The 17,722-nt window shown below is 40.2% G+C and overlaps 1 protein-coding gene and 1 pseudogene across 1 annotated transcript in view; one reads left to right on the top strand and one right to left on the bottom strand.

Annotated features, from left to right (window-relative positions):
- ROR1 (receptor tyrosine kinase like orphan receptor 1) overlaps positions 1 to 17,722 on the top strand; it is a 410,647-nt gene that overhangs the window by 67,070 nt on the left and 325,855 nt on the right. The gene's annotated exons all lie outside the window — the stretch shown is intronic.
- On the bottom strand, positions 72 to 2,674 carry LOC103224688 (cofilin-1 pseudogene; annotated as a pseudogene).

Here is a 17,722-nt window from a genome sequence, read left to right as displayed (position 1 = left end):
AGGAAGGGACTTTTATGCTTTTTAGATCCCTTACAGATTTCAGCACAGTTCCATGAACAGAGTAGGTCCGCAGTAAGGTGTTTTTTTTTGTTTTTTTTTTTTTTTAAATTTGAGATGAAGTCTTGCTCTGTTGCCAGGCTGGAGTGTAGTGGCACAATCTCGACTCACTGCAACCTCTGCCTCCCGGGTTCAAGCAATTCTCCTGCCTCAACTTCCCAAGTAGCTGGGACTACAGGTGCACGCCACCATGCCCGACTAGTTTTTGTATTTTTGGTAGAGACGGGGTTTTACCATATTGGCCAGGATGGTCTTGATCACTTGACCTCATGATCCGCTAGCCTTAGCCTCCCAAAATGCTGGGATTACAGACATGAGCCACTACGCCCAGCCAGTTTTTTGTGTTTTTAAATGAATGAAGGTAGAAGTGATCCTGTGGATAGTAGAATTTTTTTCTCCAGTAAGATAACCAACAATACTGCTTTTTAATCAATGAAATTATGAGTCTTAGAATTTTGTTCTGCTTCCATATTACATCTATGAGAATGATGAATTTGTAATTATTTGTGTATGAAACTGGTTGTATTTCATGTGAAAAAAATGTACAGACCCTGTATTTGAGACTCTGATTTGAGAAAACCTGAATTAGCATTACTTCGATAACCACTGAAGCAATTTTAATTTAAATAAAGGATACAACTAATTCTGGATCTGTTTTTAGCTATTTCATTGACACACTTTTATTGAGCATATACATTGTGTAAAGCTCTCTGCAGGGGACTAAGGATTTAAGGATGAATATGATGGTTTCTATATGTAAGAGGATTTTATCCAATATCATGGGTTTAGCTACACCCTGATGCTAATGACCCCCATATATCTTTAACCCCAGCCCTTACCCTTTTGTCTTCATTATTCATCTCTGTGTTGGATACTTCCACATGGATGTCTCATAGGTCTCCAGACTGAATTATTATCTCATCCTCAGCACCCACTATGCCTCACTACATATTACATTCTTGTACCTGTTATATATTCCACCTCTGTTGGTGACACCACTGTCTAAAGTAACCATTCAAACCACTGTCCAAACTTCAACCTTCAAACAAACAAAAAAACCACAAGTAATCTTTGATTCCATTTTCTCCCTAACATTCTACATTTGGCCATCACCAATCCTGCTGACTTTTTCCCCCTAAATATCATCAAGAACTGTGAAGGATTTGAGACTTTATCTTACTTGCAAATGAACTTGCCTGCCACAGTTACATGGATGCTGGCAAAAGACTAAGGATTCCTGGGTTAAAGACAAAGAACTTTATTAGTCATAGCAATAGCAATAGCCAGAGTGTTTCTCCAAGACCCAACTCCCATAGGATGTCATGAAGACGGCCAGGTGACATCCATACATGCAGTGCATTGTATTACAGGAGAGGAATTCTAAGCTTAAGGAAACCAAATCTTTTATATTGGGTAACAAAGATGCTTCACCTTTGCTCCAGAAGGAGATCATTTCTTCCAAGGCTGTTCTCCATATAAACATCTTTGAAAAGTTAGTCTGGAACCAAGGGCAGCCTGTGCTTTGCTCATGAGATGTGCAGAAACCGAAGGGACTCATGGAGAATGTCTCCCAACAAATACTTCTTGCATCTGTTCCCTCTGCTCCTTCTTCTTCTTCTTTTTTTTTTTTAATCGAAGGTCCCTTACTGGTCCTGCTTCCGTGAGTAGCAGTGACCAGGGGAAAAGGGAGAGGAACCAGCTGTCATAGGGAGGGGTCATCTCCACAACATTCCATTTATACACAGAACTAAACAGACAAACACAGAGTCACTACTGCGGTTAGAAGTTGGCAGCATAGGAAGGGGGAGGAACAGGCGGGGAGTGGGGGTGTTGTTAAAAAAAATACAGGCCACCCCCACAACTGGGGTGCCTGGGGAGAATTTGGTTTGCTTCCACCCAAGAGGAATCAGAAGATCAAAAGCAGTTTGGGAAGACCAGAACCATCAGGGATGGAGGGAGGAGGAAAATCCAGGGGGTAGGGGGTCTGTTTGGCAACTGGGGTGAAGGGATTGCACTCCCTCTGCTGGGATCCTCCCCAGCCCTTCAGGTCTGAGAGGAAGGGAACAGCCTGCAACCCCCAACAGTAGATGTGGGACTGCCAGATGCTCCAGGCAGGGGACCAGAAGGGACTCACAAAGGCTTGTCCTCCAGGGAGATGACCGCACTGCCCCCCAGCTTCTCTGCCAGGGTGCAGTGGTCCTTGACCTCCTCATAGCAGTTTGCATGTAATTCATGCTTGACCCCTGTCAGATTCTTCTTGATGTCATCCTTGGAGCTGGAATAGGTCATTTTGCTGTTAAGGGGCGCAGACTCAGGGACCCAGAAGATAAACACCAGGTCCTCCTTCTTGCTCTCCTTGGTCCTGTAGGCTGTGTCATAGAGGGCGTAGTGGCAGTCCTTATCTGGCAGCATCCTGACAAAGGTGGCACAGGGGTTGTCGATAGTCTGGCCCACATTGCCCACCAGGATCTTCTTGATGACGTTCTTCTTGTCCTCACCAAGGCAGAAGAGCACTGCCTTCTTGTGCTTCTTCACCTACTCTGGCATTGAAGACTTACGCACCTTCATGCCGTTGAACATGTTCATGACACCCTCACACAGCCACACCGGAGGCCATGTTTCCGGAAGCGAAAAGGAGAGGGCTCGGAGAGCCGCAGAAGATGAGAGCTCTGCAGCCGCTGCCGGGACCCGACTGCCCTCTGCTCCTTCTTTGCACCATTAGATGAGGCTGCACATTGCTCATAGGAAGACTGCAACAACTTTTTAGCTGATTTCCCTAAGTCTGGGTGGGTCCCTCTTCATATCAGTCCCCCACACCTTGCTGAAGTAGCCTCCTGAGACACAGATCTGACTCTTTCCTGCTTAAAGCCATTTATTGCCTGCCTGTTGTCTATAGGAAAGGCCCAAGCTCCTTAGCATGATACCAAAGGGATTTTCAGACCAGCCCTTGCTGATCCGTCTAGACTTAGGAGGGCAGCATATCAGAGTGATTATCTCCTTTACTGCCCCGGTGGCTTAACCTTTGTAGCCTCGTTTCCTCATTGCTAACATTAGGATGATAAAACCTACCTCATGGGTTGGTGAGAATTAATCAGCTCACACAGGGTTAGCCCTCAGTAAATGTTGGCTGGTATGGTTGTGTTTTTCCACTCTCTGCCTCACACTTTAAGATCAGGCTACATGGTTTTCTGCTCACTCTGTGTCCCTTTTCACCATGGTTAGTGCCTTTATTCCTGCCACCCACTCTTCTTGCAATGTCCTCCAAACCCTATTGCCAGGCTTCACGCTGGTTAGGCACATCCTCTTCCTTCTCTTGGATGCTCCATGCACATATCGGCCATTGAGCTATAAATATCTACTAAGAAGTCAGTTACTGCTGCTAGACTATTAACTTTATGGGGATGGGGGTTGTTTTATTTGTCTTTGTGTTGCTAGCACATAGCATGTGTTGAAGAAAATGGTGGATGAATACACGAAAGAACAAAAGGAATTCACAGTCTGCTAGGGTATTTGGGGTCTAGGGATGAAGGGTGGAAGACAGCTAAGTAGCTTAATAATAACAGGTGAGAGAATCTGGGTAAAGTTGGGGCTGAGGTGAGAATTAGGCCCTATAGGAGTCCAGTGTAGGGAGTTTGCTTGTTGAGTGTGGTGCATGTGGTGAGGCAGCCTGTTTAAAGTTACCTCCTCAATGAAATAAAGCAGCCGCTTCTAGGCAATCTTAATTACTCCCTTTCCTGAAAGAATCTATTGCAATTGGAAGTTCATGCAATCTGCCTTCTTGTAAGATCTTCAATTCCTCAGAATACAATGACTTCTCTATTACCTGGAGGAGCGGGTAGAAAGGAGCTTCTTTTTAATTAAATTGTCTCTGCAACAGAAAGTGACTTTTTCCTGCCTTTTGAAGTCTTCCGGTTGTCCTCAGCCTGGCTCAAATCACTCTCCTTGAATTCTTTGTTACATTAGTGCACCCTGCATTGTGAGTTATAATTTAATGTGAGCATATCTAATTCCCTAATGAGATGGAGACTCTTTGGGAGTTTATGTTTTTTCTCCTGAAATGTTTAATGTCATGCTTTTGAATTAAGAAGGCCTTCTACATATATTTATAGACTGGGTGAATTTCTCCATACATGTGTTAAGAACTTTCAAATAATTAGAGCACAGCCTCGATTTCAGAATGCCAATGATCTTCTCCAGGGCTTCAGCTTCCCTGAAAGAACAGCTACTCAGGGCCTATTATTATATGTTTAAGGTGCCATTTTTTATTAACTTTGAAATAAAAATAAGTATTTGGAAAATATTGATAAATGAACAAACAAAAAAACCTGAAGTAACCCTACTAGTAGTTGTGATAACTACTATTATAATAGTATTTGGAGTATGTCTCTATAGTCTGTCTTCCTTGGCTTCATGTTTTTGCTTCTCTTTCTCTTTCAATGAGTGAGGTCATCTTTTATCACTCATCTGGCAATCTGCTTTCTTCTCCTTAACATCAGTAACATCAGTAGATATTTATTAAAAGTGATGATGCTGGAGATTTTCTTTTAGGTTCCTGTTTCAACCCGTAACCCACTGTGTTGCCTTTTTTGCCACTGCCTGCCTTTTTTGGATTTCTGTTTGTCTCTCTGGATTGACCCAGTATTGTGTTCTGATCTCTGATACCTGCATGCATCTTCATAGTAACTTCCAACTTTTGGAAGTGTCTGCTGTGCCCCAGATACTTGTATTTTACCTGCTTTAAATATCTATTTTTGGATAGACTGGATATTTGTAGTCTCCATTTCACAGATGAGGAATTTGGTGTAGAGATTTAGTAATTTATAAAAGATCATGAAGCTTAGATGGAGCCTGAACTTATGTTTTTATACTCAGCACCTCCTCTAGTATGTGAAACTGCCGTCTTTAGCTTCAAACTTCTTCTGGAATTCTGGTTTTTGGGTGCCATGTCTAATCAGTTTTCAGCTCTACAATATTCCTTGAAGGGCACCGCAACCCACACCCTGGGGCCAGCATAGTGAATTTTATATTTTTTTATATTTTTTATTTGCGAGAGAGAGAGTGTGTGTGTGTGTGTGTGTGTGTGTGTATGTGTGTGTGTGTGTGTGAGAAATCAGCTGTGGTTCTTGCTTTCACTCCTCATGATGAGGCCTGCCCCTCACATCTGTTTTCAGCCCCTGTTCCTCAATACCAGAGTTATTTTCTATTAACTCAATGCACCTTTTCTTTGTAACTCTTGTCAATTTTCCCTCCAGCCACCTGCACAGTCTCTGGCTTGCTCTCAGGCTGTGAGTAAGTTCTTTGTATACTTGCTGTTTTCGATAACCTCAGCCCAAGATTTAATGTCAAGGTGGGGGCCCTATTAAAGATGCCATGAATCATCCTTTCTTTGTTTGAAGATTTCCGTGTTGGCAAGTAGGCAGATAGAAGTAGCTGTAGGTTTCCCAACCAGATGTACTGGTAGCTGAGATGCGGGCATTCAGCTGAAGTACATTCCTATCATTATTTGGCAAAGAAAGAGCCACTGAGATTAAGAGCATGATCCTTGCTTGTGATCTGGCTTCATCAACGGAATCATAGAGCCTCTGTGTTGGAAAGGGACTTAAAATCATCTGCAACTGCATGGCTCGATACTTGGGGGAACTGAGGCAATAGATAAAGGAAGTGATGTAACGTTATAGAATCCTAAGCCTTCAAGGGACTTTTGATATGACCTAACTCTGCGCTCTTATTTTATGGGGAAGAATAGTGAGGCCTTGAGAAGCTCACTAACACTCCTAATGAGGCACAGCATGTTACTGCAGAGCAAGGACTCTACTGACTACAGGACATGGGCCCTGGAGGTGAAGTCGCTAAGGGGGATCTGTAGGATTTGGCTGGTTACGAGAGCCGCCTGACTGTCTTCTCCAGGCTGGCTTCCATGGGCCTCTGTTGAACTATCAGTCCGGTGTTCTTGCCTCCTGTCCCCTCAGCCCTGTGGAGGTCTTCTTCCACCTGACAGATTGTGACTGCCTTCTCCAGAGTGGTGGGAGTGAGGGAAACAGCGGGGGTAAATTGGGAAACAGGAAGCCAGGGAGAGGAGCAAGCGGTGTTGGGGCTGTACATGCTGGCTCCGTGCCTTGGTGTTGTGTGTTTCTAGAGGGTTTCAACTGTGTAGTAAAGACAGAACTTGGGGGGACATTCTCCCTGTGGTGGGACAGCAGTGTTCACAGCCTTCACAAAGTATTCCCTGCAAGAACTACTCATCCTTCACGGCCGATTTCCATCATAGCAGTTCAGTCTTCTGCTGTTTCTTCTGGTACCAGCCTATAGATTGGGCAAGGAGAAAGATCAGGTTTGTAAAGAGATCTTTCTGGTCCTTCCAGTAATAAAGCCCCTTGGACAAGGGCCAGGGAGATTCATCTCCCAGAGACTCCTGTGCTCTAGGTGATGGTAGAGGCTTCCTGCCAGAAGGATCTGAGGCAGAGGACGTGGATGGTGCCATGCTGGCGTCTCTGTGCATCTGGCAGCGCAACAAAGGACTTCTGTCTGCCCCGTGAGGCTGGGTCGATAAAACCCACTTCAATTGAAAGCCACCACACTTTAGCAACTTGATAATTAAAATTCTAATATGTGAATTAAAGAAAACAAGGGGCTGTGTTCCTACCATTTTAAAATACAGCTGCAGTGATTCCACTATTGTTTCCTTTGACAGAGCTGTGGTTTTCCTACACACCTTTGTTTGAGGCTTTGATTCAGATATGCTCCCTGCAGCTAATAAGTCCCGTGTGTCTACTCACTCATTAGATGGTGCGTGGGGATGATTCTTTTGTGATGTGGAGAATCAAAGATTGTGTCTTCAAGTTATGTGAGGTGGGCTAAGTGGCATCTCATCAAGAGCAGAGGTAAAAACAAGACTCATGGAAAAGGTACTTCCTGAGCTCCCTTTTTGTTTCCTGAGTTATTTAAAACAGTAAAGGCCAAATCGAAGAGAAAACCGATGCAGCCGATACCTGGACCTACAGATTGATTTATTTCCGTGAACACTCTGGGAAAATGGCTATTTGTCACTTTCTGTTATTAATAAAGAGGTCACTTTATCATTAGGCCTTTGAATCTGTATTTAATGGCTAAAGCAGATGGTTATAATTTCTGACTTGGTGTGGCCACCTTATTAATAAAAAAGAACTGATGGAAACAAAAAGGCGTCTTCATTTTTAACTCCAGAAGCATAACACAAATGCTTTCCAGTCTTTCTTTGTGTGGAGGGCAGACCGAGTGACTGCAGTAAGATCCTGTTACACATTTGAAAAAAGACTTTGCAGAGTGGAGGTAACTCAGTTTGAATCCTTCTTTTGTTAAACTTTAAAAGAACACTATAAATATATGCCCCTTTCCTTGAAGAAGGTATTTCGAAGGAAGCTTCAAGGATTATATTTAAAAGTCAGTTAGTATTTTAATAACATAAGGAAACTAAAAAACTAATTTATTTCAAATAGTGGAGGCCTGTGGTACTTTCTAAAATTATTCTTTTTGCTTAAACTACTATGAACTGCTTTTTTGGATTTAATTACTAGGCTTAGTTGAATGTGCCATGTATCTTATTTTGGTTATTTTAAAATTCATTTAGAATTAAAAAAAAATCAATAATGGCAAAAACGTCTGGCAGTGGATTTCTGCTTGATTTCATCAAGCCTGTATATTCCCCTGTAATGATCAGGAGTTTGAAATCATGGTTATCATCCTGGAAATTTTTTGTCCCCAAAGGGACAAACCTACATTCGTGAAGACAGAATGATTTAGAATCTTAATGTACCCAGTCAACCAAGTGAACAGAGCAGAAAAATGCTGCGAATTCTTCACGTAAGCTCAGAAGAGCTCTTTAATTCACTTAGATACCTAAAGACTTATTGATATGTCAGGCTGTGGGCAGCATCCTGGGGTCTGTTATGGCAATGAACTCCTCCTGGTCCTTAGGTGACAAGAATGGGATGAGTGTGCTATGCCTGGCTCTGAAATAAAGAAAAAACATGGAATGTTAAGGATCTTAAAGTCTTCAAGGGTTTCTTTGCCCACTTGTTTTCAATCTTTTTTTAATTAATGATGTCTTTCAGAGCTGTCCATGGACCCACATTTAGAAGTGGTTTTGAATTTCAAATTATCAATGGTAATCATTGTTTTCTTTTTCCATTAACCAAAGGCATGTATAGCAACCCATTCAGTTCATTAGTTTATTGTTTTTTTTTGTTTGTTTGTTTATTCTTCAATATTTAGCCTGTATTTACTTTTGGCTTGGCACCATGCCAAGAGTTTGTGATGGCCATCAGGCTTGTTTAAAATGCCTAAAATAGGGTCAGGAGCAGTGGCTAACACCTGTAATCCCAGCATTTTTGGAGGCCGAGGCCAGAGGATCACTTGAGCTCAGTAGTTTGAGACCATCCTTGGCAACATAGTGACACCTCATCTCTACGAAAATTTAAAAAGTTAGCCGGGTGTGGTGGTGTGTGCCTGTGGTCCCAGCTACTCCAGAGGCTGAGGTAAGAAGATCATTTGAGCCCAGGAGGTCAAGGTTGCAGTAAGCAGTGATGGTACCCCACACTCCAGCCTGAATGACAGAGTGAGACCCTGTCTCAAAATAAATAAATGAATAAAAATAACTTAAATGCTCCAAAACAGTAGATGGATTTTTGTTTTTCCTCCCATCTCAGATTCCTGGATATCTAGACCAATCCATGGCTAAGGCATCATGCTTTGTTTTCTTTTTCAACCTCTGATTTATTTTAATTACATAGAAAAGCAAACAAAAGTGACAAAACCCATTTCAGATAAAAATATTTTTTATTTGTTTCAGATTTTTAAAAGAAATAAAACATTATAGATACAACAAAAGCTCCCGGTGTACCCCTCCTAAATCCTGTCTCTTTTCTTTTCCAGAGATAATCTCTCCTCTAAATGTGATGTCTTTTCATTCCCATGCATGTTTTTATATTTTTGCTCTCTGTGCATAAATGCACTAAGAGGGCTACTAAAAATAGTGCTTTGCCTATTTTTAAATTGTGTATAAATGGGAACTTACTGTACCTGTCATACATCTTGCTATTTTTGCTCAACGTTATGTTTTTGATATTAACTTTGTTAATTTAGGAATTGCATGTTGATCTAAGAAGTTATTTTAGTACTGTGCAGTAAGTATGCACAGCAACTAAATCACAATTAATGTACCCATTCACCTGTCTTCATTTTTTGTGTATTATAAACAATGCTGCCATGAAAACTTTGACTTGTCTTTCTGTAAAAATGGGCGAACTTTTTCTAGGCCAAATACCTAGGAATAGAATAGAGTATGCATGTCTTTGGCTTCTCTAGGTGCTGCGGAATTGCTCTCCAACAGCCTTGTGCCAGTGTGAGCTCCTTCCTAAAGGATATAAGTTCCTGTTGCTCTTTACCCTTTCTAACTCTTGGTATTGGAAGTATTTTTAGATTTAGCTTATTCAACAGGTATGAGAGAAACTATCACAGTTTGGATGTATAAAGATATGTCAAGTTGAGTAAAGATGTTAGAGCAAAGACGAGATTTTTTTTTTTCTTTTCTTCCTGTTCTAGCTATATCGTTCTAGCTATATTATAGGGCAGATTTGAGTTTCTGCTTGAGTAGAATTATCCTCATCAAAGCCTACTTTGGCCCTAATTAGTTTGCTATACATCCATTGTACACAGAACACATTATGTACCTTTCTAAGGAACTGAAGAGACAAAGTCCAAACTTATAGAACCTATGTTGAGGTTGAATAGCAGGAGATACTGGGACCCAATTTACAGTGAGTTCATTGCACTGGCCAGTGAATGCAGGGACCTTGCTCTCTATACCAGCAGAGATTGCTGCCTGGGTGGCTCTTTGGGTGTTTGGTTTGTTTATTTGTTTTTTGTTTGTTTGTTTTGAGATGGAGTCTCACTCTGTCTCCAAGCTGGAGTGCAGTGGCATGATCTAGGCTCACTGCAACTTCCATCTCCCGGGTTCAAGCGATTGTCCTGCCTCAGCCTCCCAAGTAGCTGGGACTATAGGCGCATGCCACCATGCCCAGCTAATTTTTGAATTTTAAGTAGAGATGGGGTTTCATCATGTTGGCCAGGATGGTCTCAATTTCTTGACCTCGTGATCTGCTAGCCTCAGTCTCCCAAAGTACTGAGATTACAGGCATGAGCCACCGTGCCCAGTTGCTTGTTGGGTTTTAATGTCCATAAAATGAGAGATTGCATTAGTCATTCCTTCCTCAAGTGTAGATTTTCTTTTCTGCTTTCAAAATTCCATGCTTCTAAGTGGCGTTGACCCTTGTTACTTTAAAAAGTCTTAAAAATCACTAATACTTAATTGGTATTGAGAACAGAAGAATTTAATGCAGGAGCCACCACTAAGTGAAGAGCAGTTAAAAATGCTAAGAAGTTACCTTCAAAATTCTAATCTAATTAAAATTATGTAAAAAAAGACCACCATCACTCATGTATAAAGATGACAGGGAAAAATAACAATGAATAGACTGTGGGTGATTATTCCACTCATTGCTGTACTTTTCTGTTTTCCAAAGTTTTTTAAATGGTCATAGAGTAATATTCTTGGAAGAAAATAATAAGCATATGCAAACAATTTATAAGCTTATTTGGTAGGAAAATAAGAAAGTGATTTACACAAAACATGTGCTGGGCAAAGGAGAGAACACCTGTATATGAAAAATGATTTGTAATGATTTTGTAAATAATCCTATAATCCTTCCTTGGGTTAAGGTTGGTGGATGATAAGTGTTTTTCTTTAGGTTTTGCTGTTGGAAAGATCCAGGGAAGATGGAAGACAACTAGACTGGCATCTTACCTAAAAGCAGTGGCATAGCAGGTGGTAGAACAATTTGAGCTTCTCTCATTGGGTTTTAAGACCAAAGATGGAACGTATCTGAAAATAATAAGAGCTATTTATGACAAACTCACAGCCAGTATCATACTGAATGGGCAAAAACTGGAAGCATTCCATTTGAAAACTGGCACAAGACAGGGATGCCCTCTCTCACCACTCCTATTCAACGCAGTGTTGGAAGTTCTGGCTAGGGCAATCAGGCAAGAGAAAGAAATACAGGGTATTCGGTTAGGAAAAGAAGAAGTCAAATTGTCCCTGTTTGCAGATGACATGATTGTATATTTAGAAAACCCCATCGTCTCAGCCCAAAATCTCCTTAAGCTGATAAGCAACTTCAGCAAAGTCTCAGGATACAAAAGCAATGTGCAAAAATCACAAGCATTCTTATACACCAATAACAGACAAACAGAGAGCCAAACCATGAATGAATTCCCATTCACAATAGCTTCAAAGAGAATAAAATACCTAGGAATCCAACTTACAAGGGATGTAAAGGACCTCTTCAAGGAGAACTACAAACCACTGCTCAGTGAAATAAAAGAGAACACAAACAAATGGAAGAAACATACCATGCTCATGGATAGGAAGAATCAATATTGTGCAAATGGCCATACTGCCCAAGGTAATTTATAGATTCAATGCCATCCCCATTAAGCTACCAATGACTTTCTTCACAGAATTGGAAAAAACTGCTTTAAAGTTCATATGGAACCAAAAAAGACCCCGCATTGCCGAGACAATCCTAAGCCAAAATAACAAAGTTGGAGGCATCATGCTACCTGACTTCAAACTATACTACAAGGCTACAGTAACCAAAACATCATGGTGCTGGTACCAAAACAGAGATATAGACCAATGGAACAGAACAGAGCCCTCAGAAATAATACCACACATCTACAGCCATCTGATCTTTGACAAACCTGACAAAAACAAGAAATGGGGAAAGGATTCCCTATTTAATAAGTGATGCTGGGAAAATTGGCTAGCCATAAGTAGAAAGCTGAAACTTGATCCTTTCCTTACTCCTTATATGAAAATTAATTCAAGGTGGATTAGAGACTTAAATGTTAGACCTAAAAACATAAAAACCCTAGAAGAAAACCTAGGCAATACCATTCAGGACATAGGCATGGGCAAGGACTTCATGTCTAAAACACCAAAAGCAGTGGCAACAAAAGCTAAAATTGACAAATGGGATCTAATTAAACTAAAGAGCTTCTGCACAGCAAAAGAAACTACCATCAGAGTGAACAGGCAACCTACAGAATGGGAGAAAATTTTTGCCATCTACTCATCTGACAAAGGGCTAATATCCAGAACCTATAAAAAACTCAATCAAATTTACAAGAAAAAACAAACAACCCCATCAAAAAGTGGGCAAAGGATATGAACAGACACTTCTCAAAAGAAGACATTCATACAGCCAACAGACACATGAAAAAATGCTCGTCATCACTCGCCATCAGAGAAATGCAAATCAAAACCACAATGAGATACCATCTCACACCAGTTAGAATGGCAATCATTCAAAAATCAGGAAACAACAGGTGCTGGAGAGGATGTGGAGAAATAGGAACACTTTTGCACTGTTGGTGGGACTGTAAACTAGTTCAACCATAGTGGAAAACAGTGTGACGATTCCTCAAGGATGTAGAACTAGAAATACCATTTGACCCAGCCATCCCATTACTGGGGATATACCCAAAGGATTATAAGTCATGCTGCTATAAAGACACATGCACACGTATGTTTATTGTGGCACTATTCACAAAGACTTGGAATCAACCCAAATGTCCATCAGTGACAGACTGGATTAAGAAAATGTGGCACATATACACCATGGAATACTATGCAGCCATAAAAAAGGATGAGTTCGTGTCCTTTGCAGGGACATGGATGCAGCTGGAAACCATCATTCTTAGCAAACTATCGCAAGAACAGAAAACCAAATACCACGTGTTCTCACTCATAGGTGGGAATTGAACAATGAGATCACTTGGACACAGGAAGGGGAACATCACACACCAGATCCTATTGTAGGGGGCGGGGGGCTAGCATTAGGAGATATACCTAATGTAAATGACAAGTTAATGGGTGCAGCACACCAACATGGCACATGTATACATATGTAACAAACCTGCATGTTGTGCACATGTACCCTAGAACTTAAAGTATAATAATAAGAAAAAGAAAAAAGAAAAGGTAGAAAGCAGAACTAAAGAGATTTTATTCATTAGGTCATGTAGATATTCCTATTCCAAAGGCATATGACAAATCCATAAGAGTGGAAGTAATCATAATGCCTACCATATATTAAGCATTAAATATACATATATTTTTCAGTTCTGGAATAGCTGTGAATGTGGGAATAACCGTACTGACTGACAGGGGAGAGATCAGATAGGTTAAGAAACTTGCCCCATGTGCACAGCTCATCAGTGGTGCTGCCTGGACTCAGCTGCCATCTGTTTCACTCTGCTGGGGCATACATGTATGTGTACCCTTGCCCTGGCAAACTCTTCCTTTTGTAGAGATAAAAGCAGCCTCCTGCAACTTTCCTATATATTTATTGTCATCCTGCCCTCCTGAGCACCCATCCTTAGAAGTCTGCTCCCTCTTTCACACAACAGCCCTCCCGATCTTCAAAGAGGGCTATCGTGTCCATTTTTCCACTTCTCCCCTCTCGGTCTGTCATCTTGGAAAAGCTCAGAGAGGTGTTTTTATTCATAGATGCCTTGAGAAATTTCATGGTTTTTAGACTCATGCTGAGTTTGTCCAGATGTGCCAATATTTGTCTTATATGATATAAATTAATTGCCCAGAAGAGGAAGAAACCTTTGTAGACACTCACTAATGCAAACCAGTTCCTTTGAGTATTGATGGAACTAAAAATGAAATATTGATGGAACTAAAAATGAAACAGATCATTTTCACTGTGAGAGTGTAGTTGTTGAATTCACATTCTACTTTTAGGACAAATCTGTTGCATGACAGTTCAGTCTTACCACATGCATTAACCATGGGAAACCCAGGGTGACATTTGTAATAGAGTCCTACTTTTCTGTAAGGACTTTATACAGATGGAGAAAGTATGATACTCTTACATTTTATTACCAAGTTCTGTGGCCCAGGGTTTACAGCATAAGGTGGCAAATAATTTAGCTCCACTCAGATTTGGAAGAGTAACTATTATTATTATAAGTAAGATTTAAACTTATGAACAAGTACATACTCTTTAAGGAGAGTTCTAAGACTAAGATGTTGTGTCATTATCAGTACCTGGCATAAGTATATGTATCTGAGTTCTCTTTGAGAATCATAATGGAAAAGATGTCTAAGATGATTTAACCTCAAGACATTAATAATGATCACACCCGTCCCCTGCTCCCAGCATCATAGTCATCAACTGCGGCAACAGCTGCTGCTAATGTTTTTTGAACTCCTGTGGTATGCCTGGTGACGTACTTTATATCAGCTAGCTCATTTTCAAAACTTGAGAACACACTACATATACCATAGAAAGTACTATTGTTAGCCTCGTTTTATAGATGAAAAAACTGAGTGGTTAAGTATTCTGCCCAAGATCATATATAGGTTGGGTATCCCTAATCTGAGAATCCAAAACCCAAAATGCACCAAAATCTGAAACGTTTTGGCGTGCCAACATGATGCTCAAAGGTGCTCCTTGGAGCATTTTGGATTTTGGATTTTTGGATTAGGAATGTTCAGCTCCTATAAATGCATATATTCCAGGATCTGGAAGACATCTGAAACATTTCTGATCTCAAGCATTTTGGATAAGGGATATTCAACCTATATCTGGTATATAGCAGAGTGAGAGTCTAGCTCATGCTTTGCTGTTATATCTTGTTTCTTTCTTCAGCAAAATAGACTATAAATTGAACATTAAACAGTGCAGTGGGGATGAATGAAAAGTTTCCAAATATGAGCTTTCCTTAGTGAAACACTCCTTTTTAGGAAAACTGTTGAACCAAGGCTTATGATAAAAGGATCCATTCCACATCCAAATATACCTCTCCTGTATCAGCATAATTCTCTATTAAAATCACAGCACAAATTTGTTCACTCTAAGAGATGGATAAAGACTATATGGTTTCATGTAAAGATTGCCAGCTTCCCAGAACTAGGATGATGGGAATTTTAACTAATGCTACTATTAACCTTGCTGTGAATGTGGCCTAGCCTCTTACTCTCTCTGGATCTCAGTCATTCCATCTCTAGAACGTGAGCATTGGCCTCTGTGATAATGAATGTTCCTTCTAGCTTTGTATATTGCATAGTGCATTACTACTAGCTTTAGGAAAAATAAAATGTTTTCAGTGGAAATATCAGATCACCAACCTGATGCCAGTGAATTTTTTTTATTCACTGAGGCTTTATGTCGTATAAAAATATATGATGTATTACTGCTCTGCTGCCCCTCTATTTAAGGCATTCTTCAATAGACTTGTCAGGGCTTATCTAAATCTTAGCACCACTTAGGCGTGGCTGATTGCTTGGCAGGAGGAGGTTCCTGCATTTTCTTCCTCTTGTGTATTAGTGAATTGAAACAAAGGGAAAAACTACTTGGCTTTCTGCTTCCTTTCATGGTACGTAGACTTTTCTCCATATTTTCCAGCAGTTCTTTTTGACAGCCAAGTCTGGAAACAGGGCAGGATGGAGGTTTTAGAAATAGGTGACAGTTGTCTGTCTCATGAATTTCTTCTATTTCCTTTCCCTAGTGGAGTTAACTGCCTCCTTTCTTCAACAATCTGAACATACTTGCATCACAGAGTATGTAGCAGTGTGAGAAATAGCCATTTCTCTCTTTTACCTCTTCCTGATTCGAAACCCATCATAGGTAGAGATGGAACATGTCTGTGCTTAGATAGTATCTGGCACATACAGGTTGCTCAATTAATGGTGAATGAATGAATAAAGAAGAAAAAGTGATGAAAGAAGAAAAACCACAGTTGTCTGTTGGTATCTGTGGCATATTCATTTCAGGACCCTGATGGATGCCAAAATCCTTGGATGCTCAAGTCTCTGATATAAAATGGCATAGTGTTTGCATCTAACCTACATACATTCTCCTGTATACTTTAAATTATCTCTAGGTTACTTATAATACCTAATATAAGTGCTATGTAAATAGTTGTTATACTGTATTTTAAAATTTGTATTATTTATTTACTTTTGATCTGCGGTTGATTGAATCCATGGGTGTGGAACCTGAGGATATGGAGGGCTGACTATATATACTAATGAACACTACTTTTGATTATATGAAAATGCCCATTTATGAAATGGACAATTCAAATGTTTCCTCTTTGACTATTCTTAACCTGACCTCCCAACTTGAAGTAATCTGTTCCTCTCCTCTAAACAGTTATGTGTACTATATGTTTGGTAATTAATTATTTACTGACTTATGACTTTTTTTTCTGTTCTTATAATACTTTTTGATTTTCAAATACCTTATGACCTTGTTTTTTATTACAATTTGTTTTCCCATCAAGATTGTCAATTCTTGGAGGCAAGGACAATTGTTAAATACTATATTTGGTATTTAATTCTCTCCTCTCCTTTGGGCGCTCCAGTTACATGTATATTAGGCCAGTTGGAAGTTGTTCCTCAACTCACTGATTCTGTTTATTTTTTTATATCTCATTGGATCTCAATGTATCTCATTGGATACAGAGGGAAAAAGGGAATTAAAAAAATAAACAGAATTTGATTTTTGTGTTTTCAAGTTTACTAATATTTATCCTCTGCAATGTCTAATCTGATATTAATCCCATCCAGTGTATTTTTCATTGCATACATTGCAGATTTCACCTCTAGAAGTTTGATGTAGCTCTTTTTTTTTTTTTTTTTTTTGAGATGCAGTTTCGCTCTGTCATCAGGCTGGAATGCAGTGGTATGATCTTGGCTCACTGCAACCTCCGCCTCCTGGGTTCAAGCGATTCTCCTGCCTCAGCCTCCCAAATAGCTTGGACTACAGGCACGCACCACCACACCGTGCTAATTTTTTTTTTTTTTTTTGTATTTTTAGTAGAGACGGGATTTCACCATGTTGGCCACGATGGTCTTGATCTCTTGACCTCGTGATCTGCCCACCTTGGCCTCCCAAAGTGCTGATATTACAGGCGTGAGCTACCACGCCCGGCCAATGTAGCTCTTTTTCATATCTTCAAGTGTCTCCACTGAATTTTTGAACTTAGGAAATATAATTATAATAGTCATTTTAATGTTCTGTCTGCTAATTCTAACATCCGTGTCAGTTTTGATTGATTTTTTTTTTCCCTCCTCATCAGGGGTTATATTTCCTTGCTTTATACGTGCCTGGTAATTTTTGATTAGATGCCAGACATTGTGAATTTTCCTTGTTGGATACTGGCTATTTTTGTATTCTCGTAAATATTTTTGAACTTTGTTCTGGGATGTGGTTAAGTTGTTTAGAAGCAGTTTGATCCTTTTGGAAAGTCTTGCTTTGAAGATTTGGAGGACTGAAATAGTTGTACTTAGTCTAGAACTAATATTCTCCAAGACAGAGAAAACACTCTTCTATGTGCTCTCCTCATTGCCTGGGGAATCATGAGGTTTTCCAGTCTGGAAATATTTTTTTCTGATATTTCTTTCCCCAGTTTTGGGTAGTTGCCACACATGTATGCATTGATCAGCCCTCTGCTGAATACTTGGGGAGGATTCTCTGTGGCTCTTTCTGCACCTCTCTTTTCTCTGATACTTGGCCTTGCAAACTCTAGTTGCCTTGGTCTCCCTGGA

The sequence above is a fragment of the Chlorocebus sabaeus genome, chromosome 20, assembly GCF_047675955.1.
Source record: "Chlorocebus sabaeus isolate Y175 chromosome 20, mChlSab1.0.hap1, whole genome shotgun sequence".
Classification (NCBI taxonomy): Eukaryota; Metazoa; Chordata; class Mammalia; order Primates; family Cercopithecidae; genus Chlorocebus; species Chlorocebus sabaeus.
The sequence above is the reverse complement of the archived record's forward strand: the minus strand, read 5'-3'. Positions and strand labels throughout refer to the sequence as shown.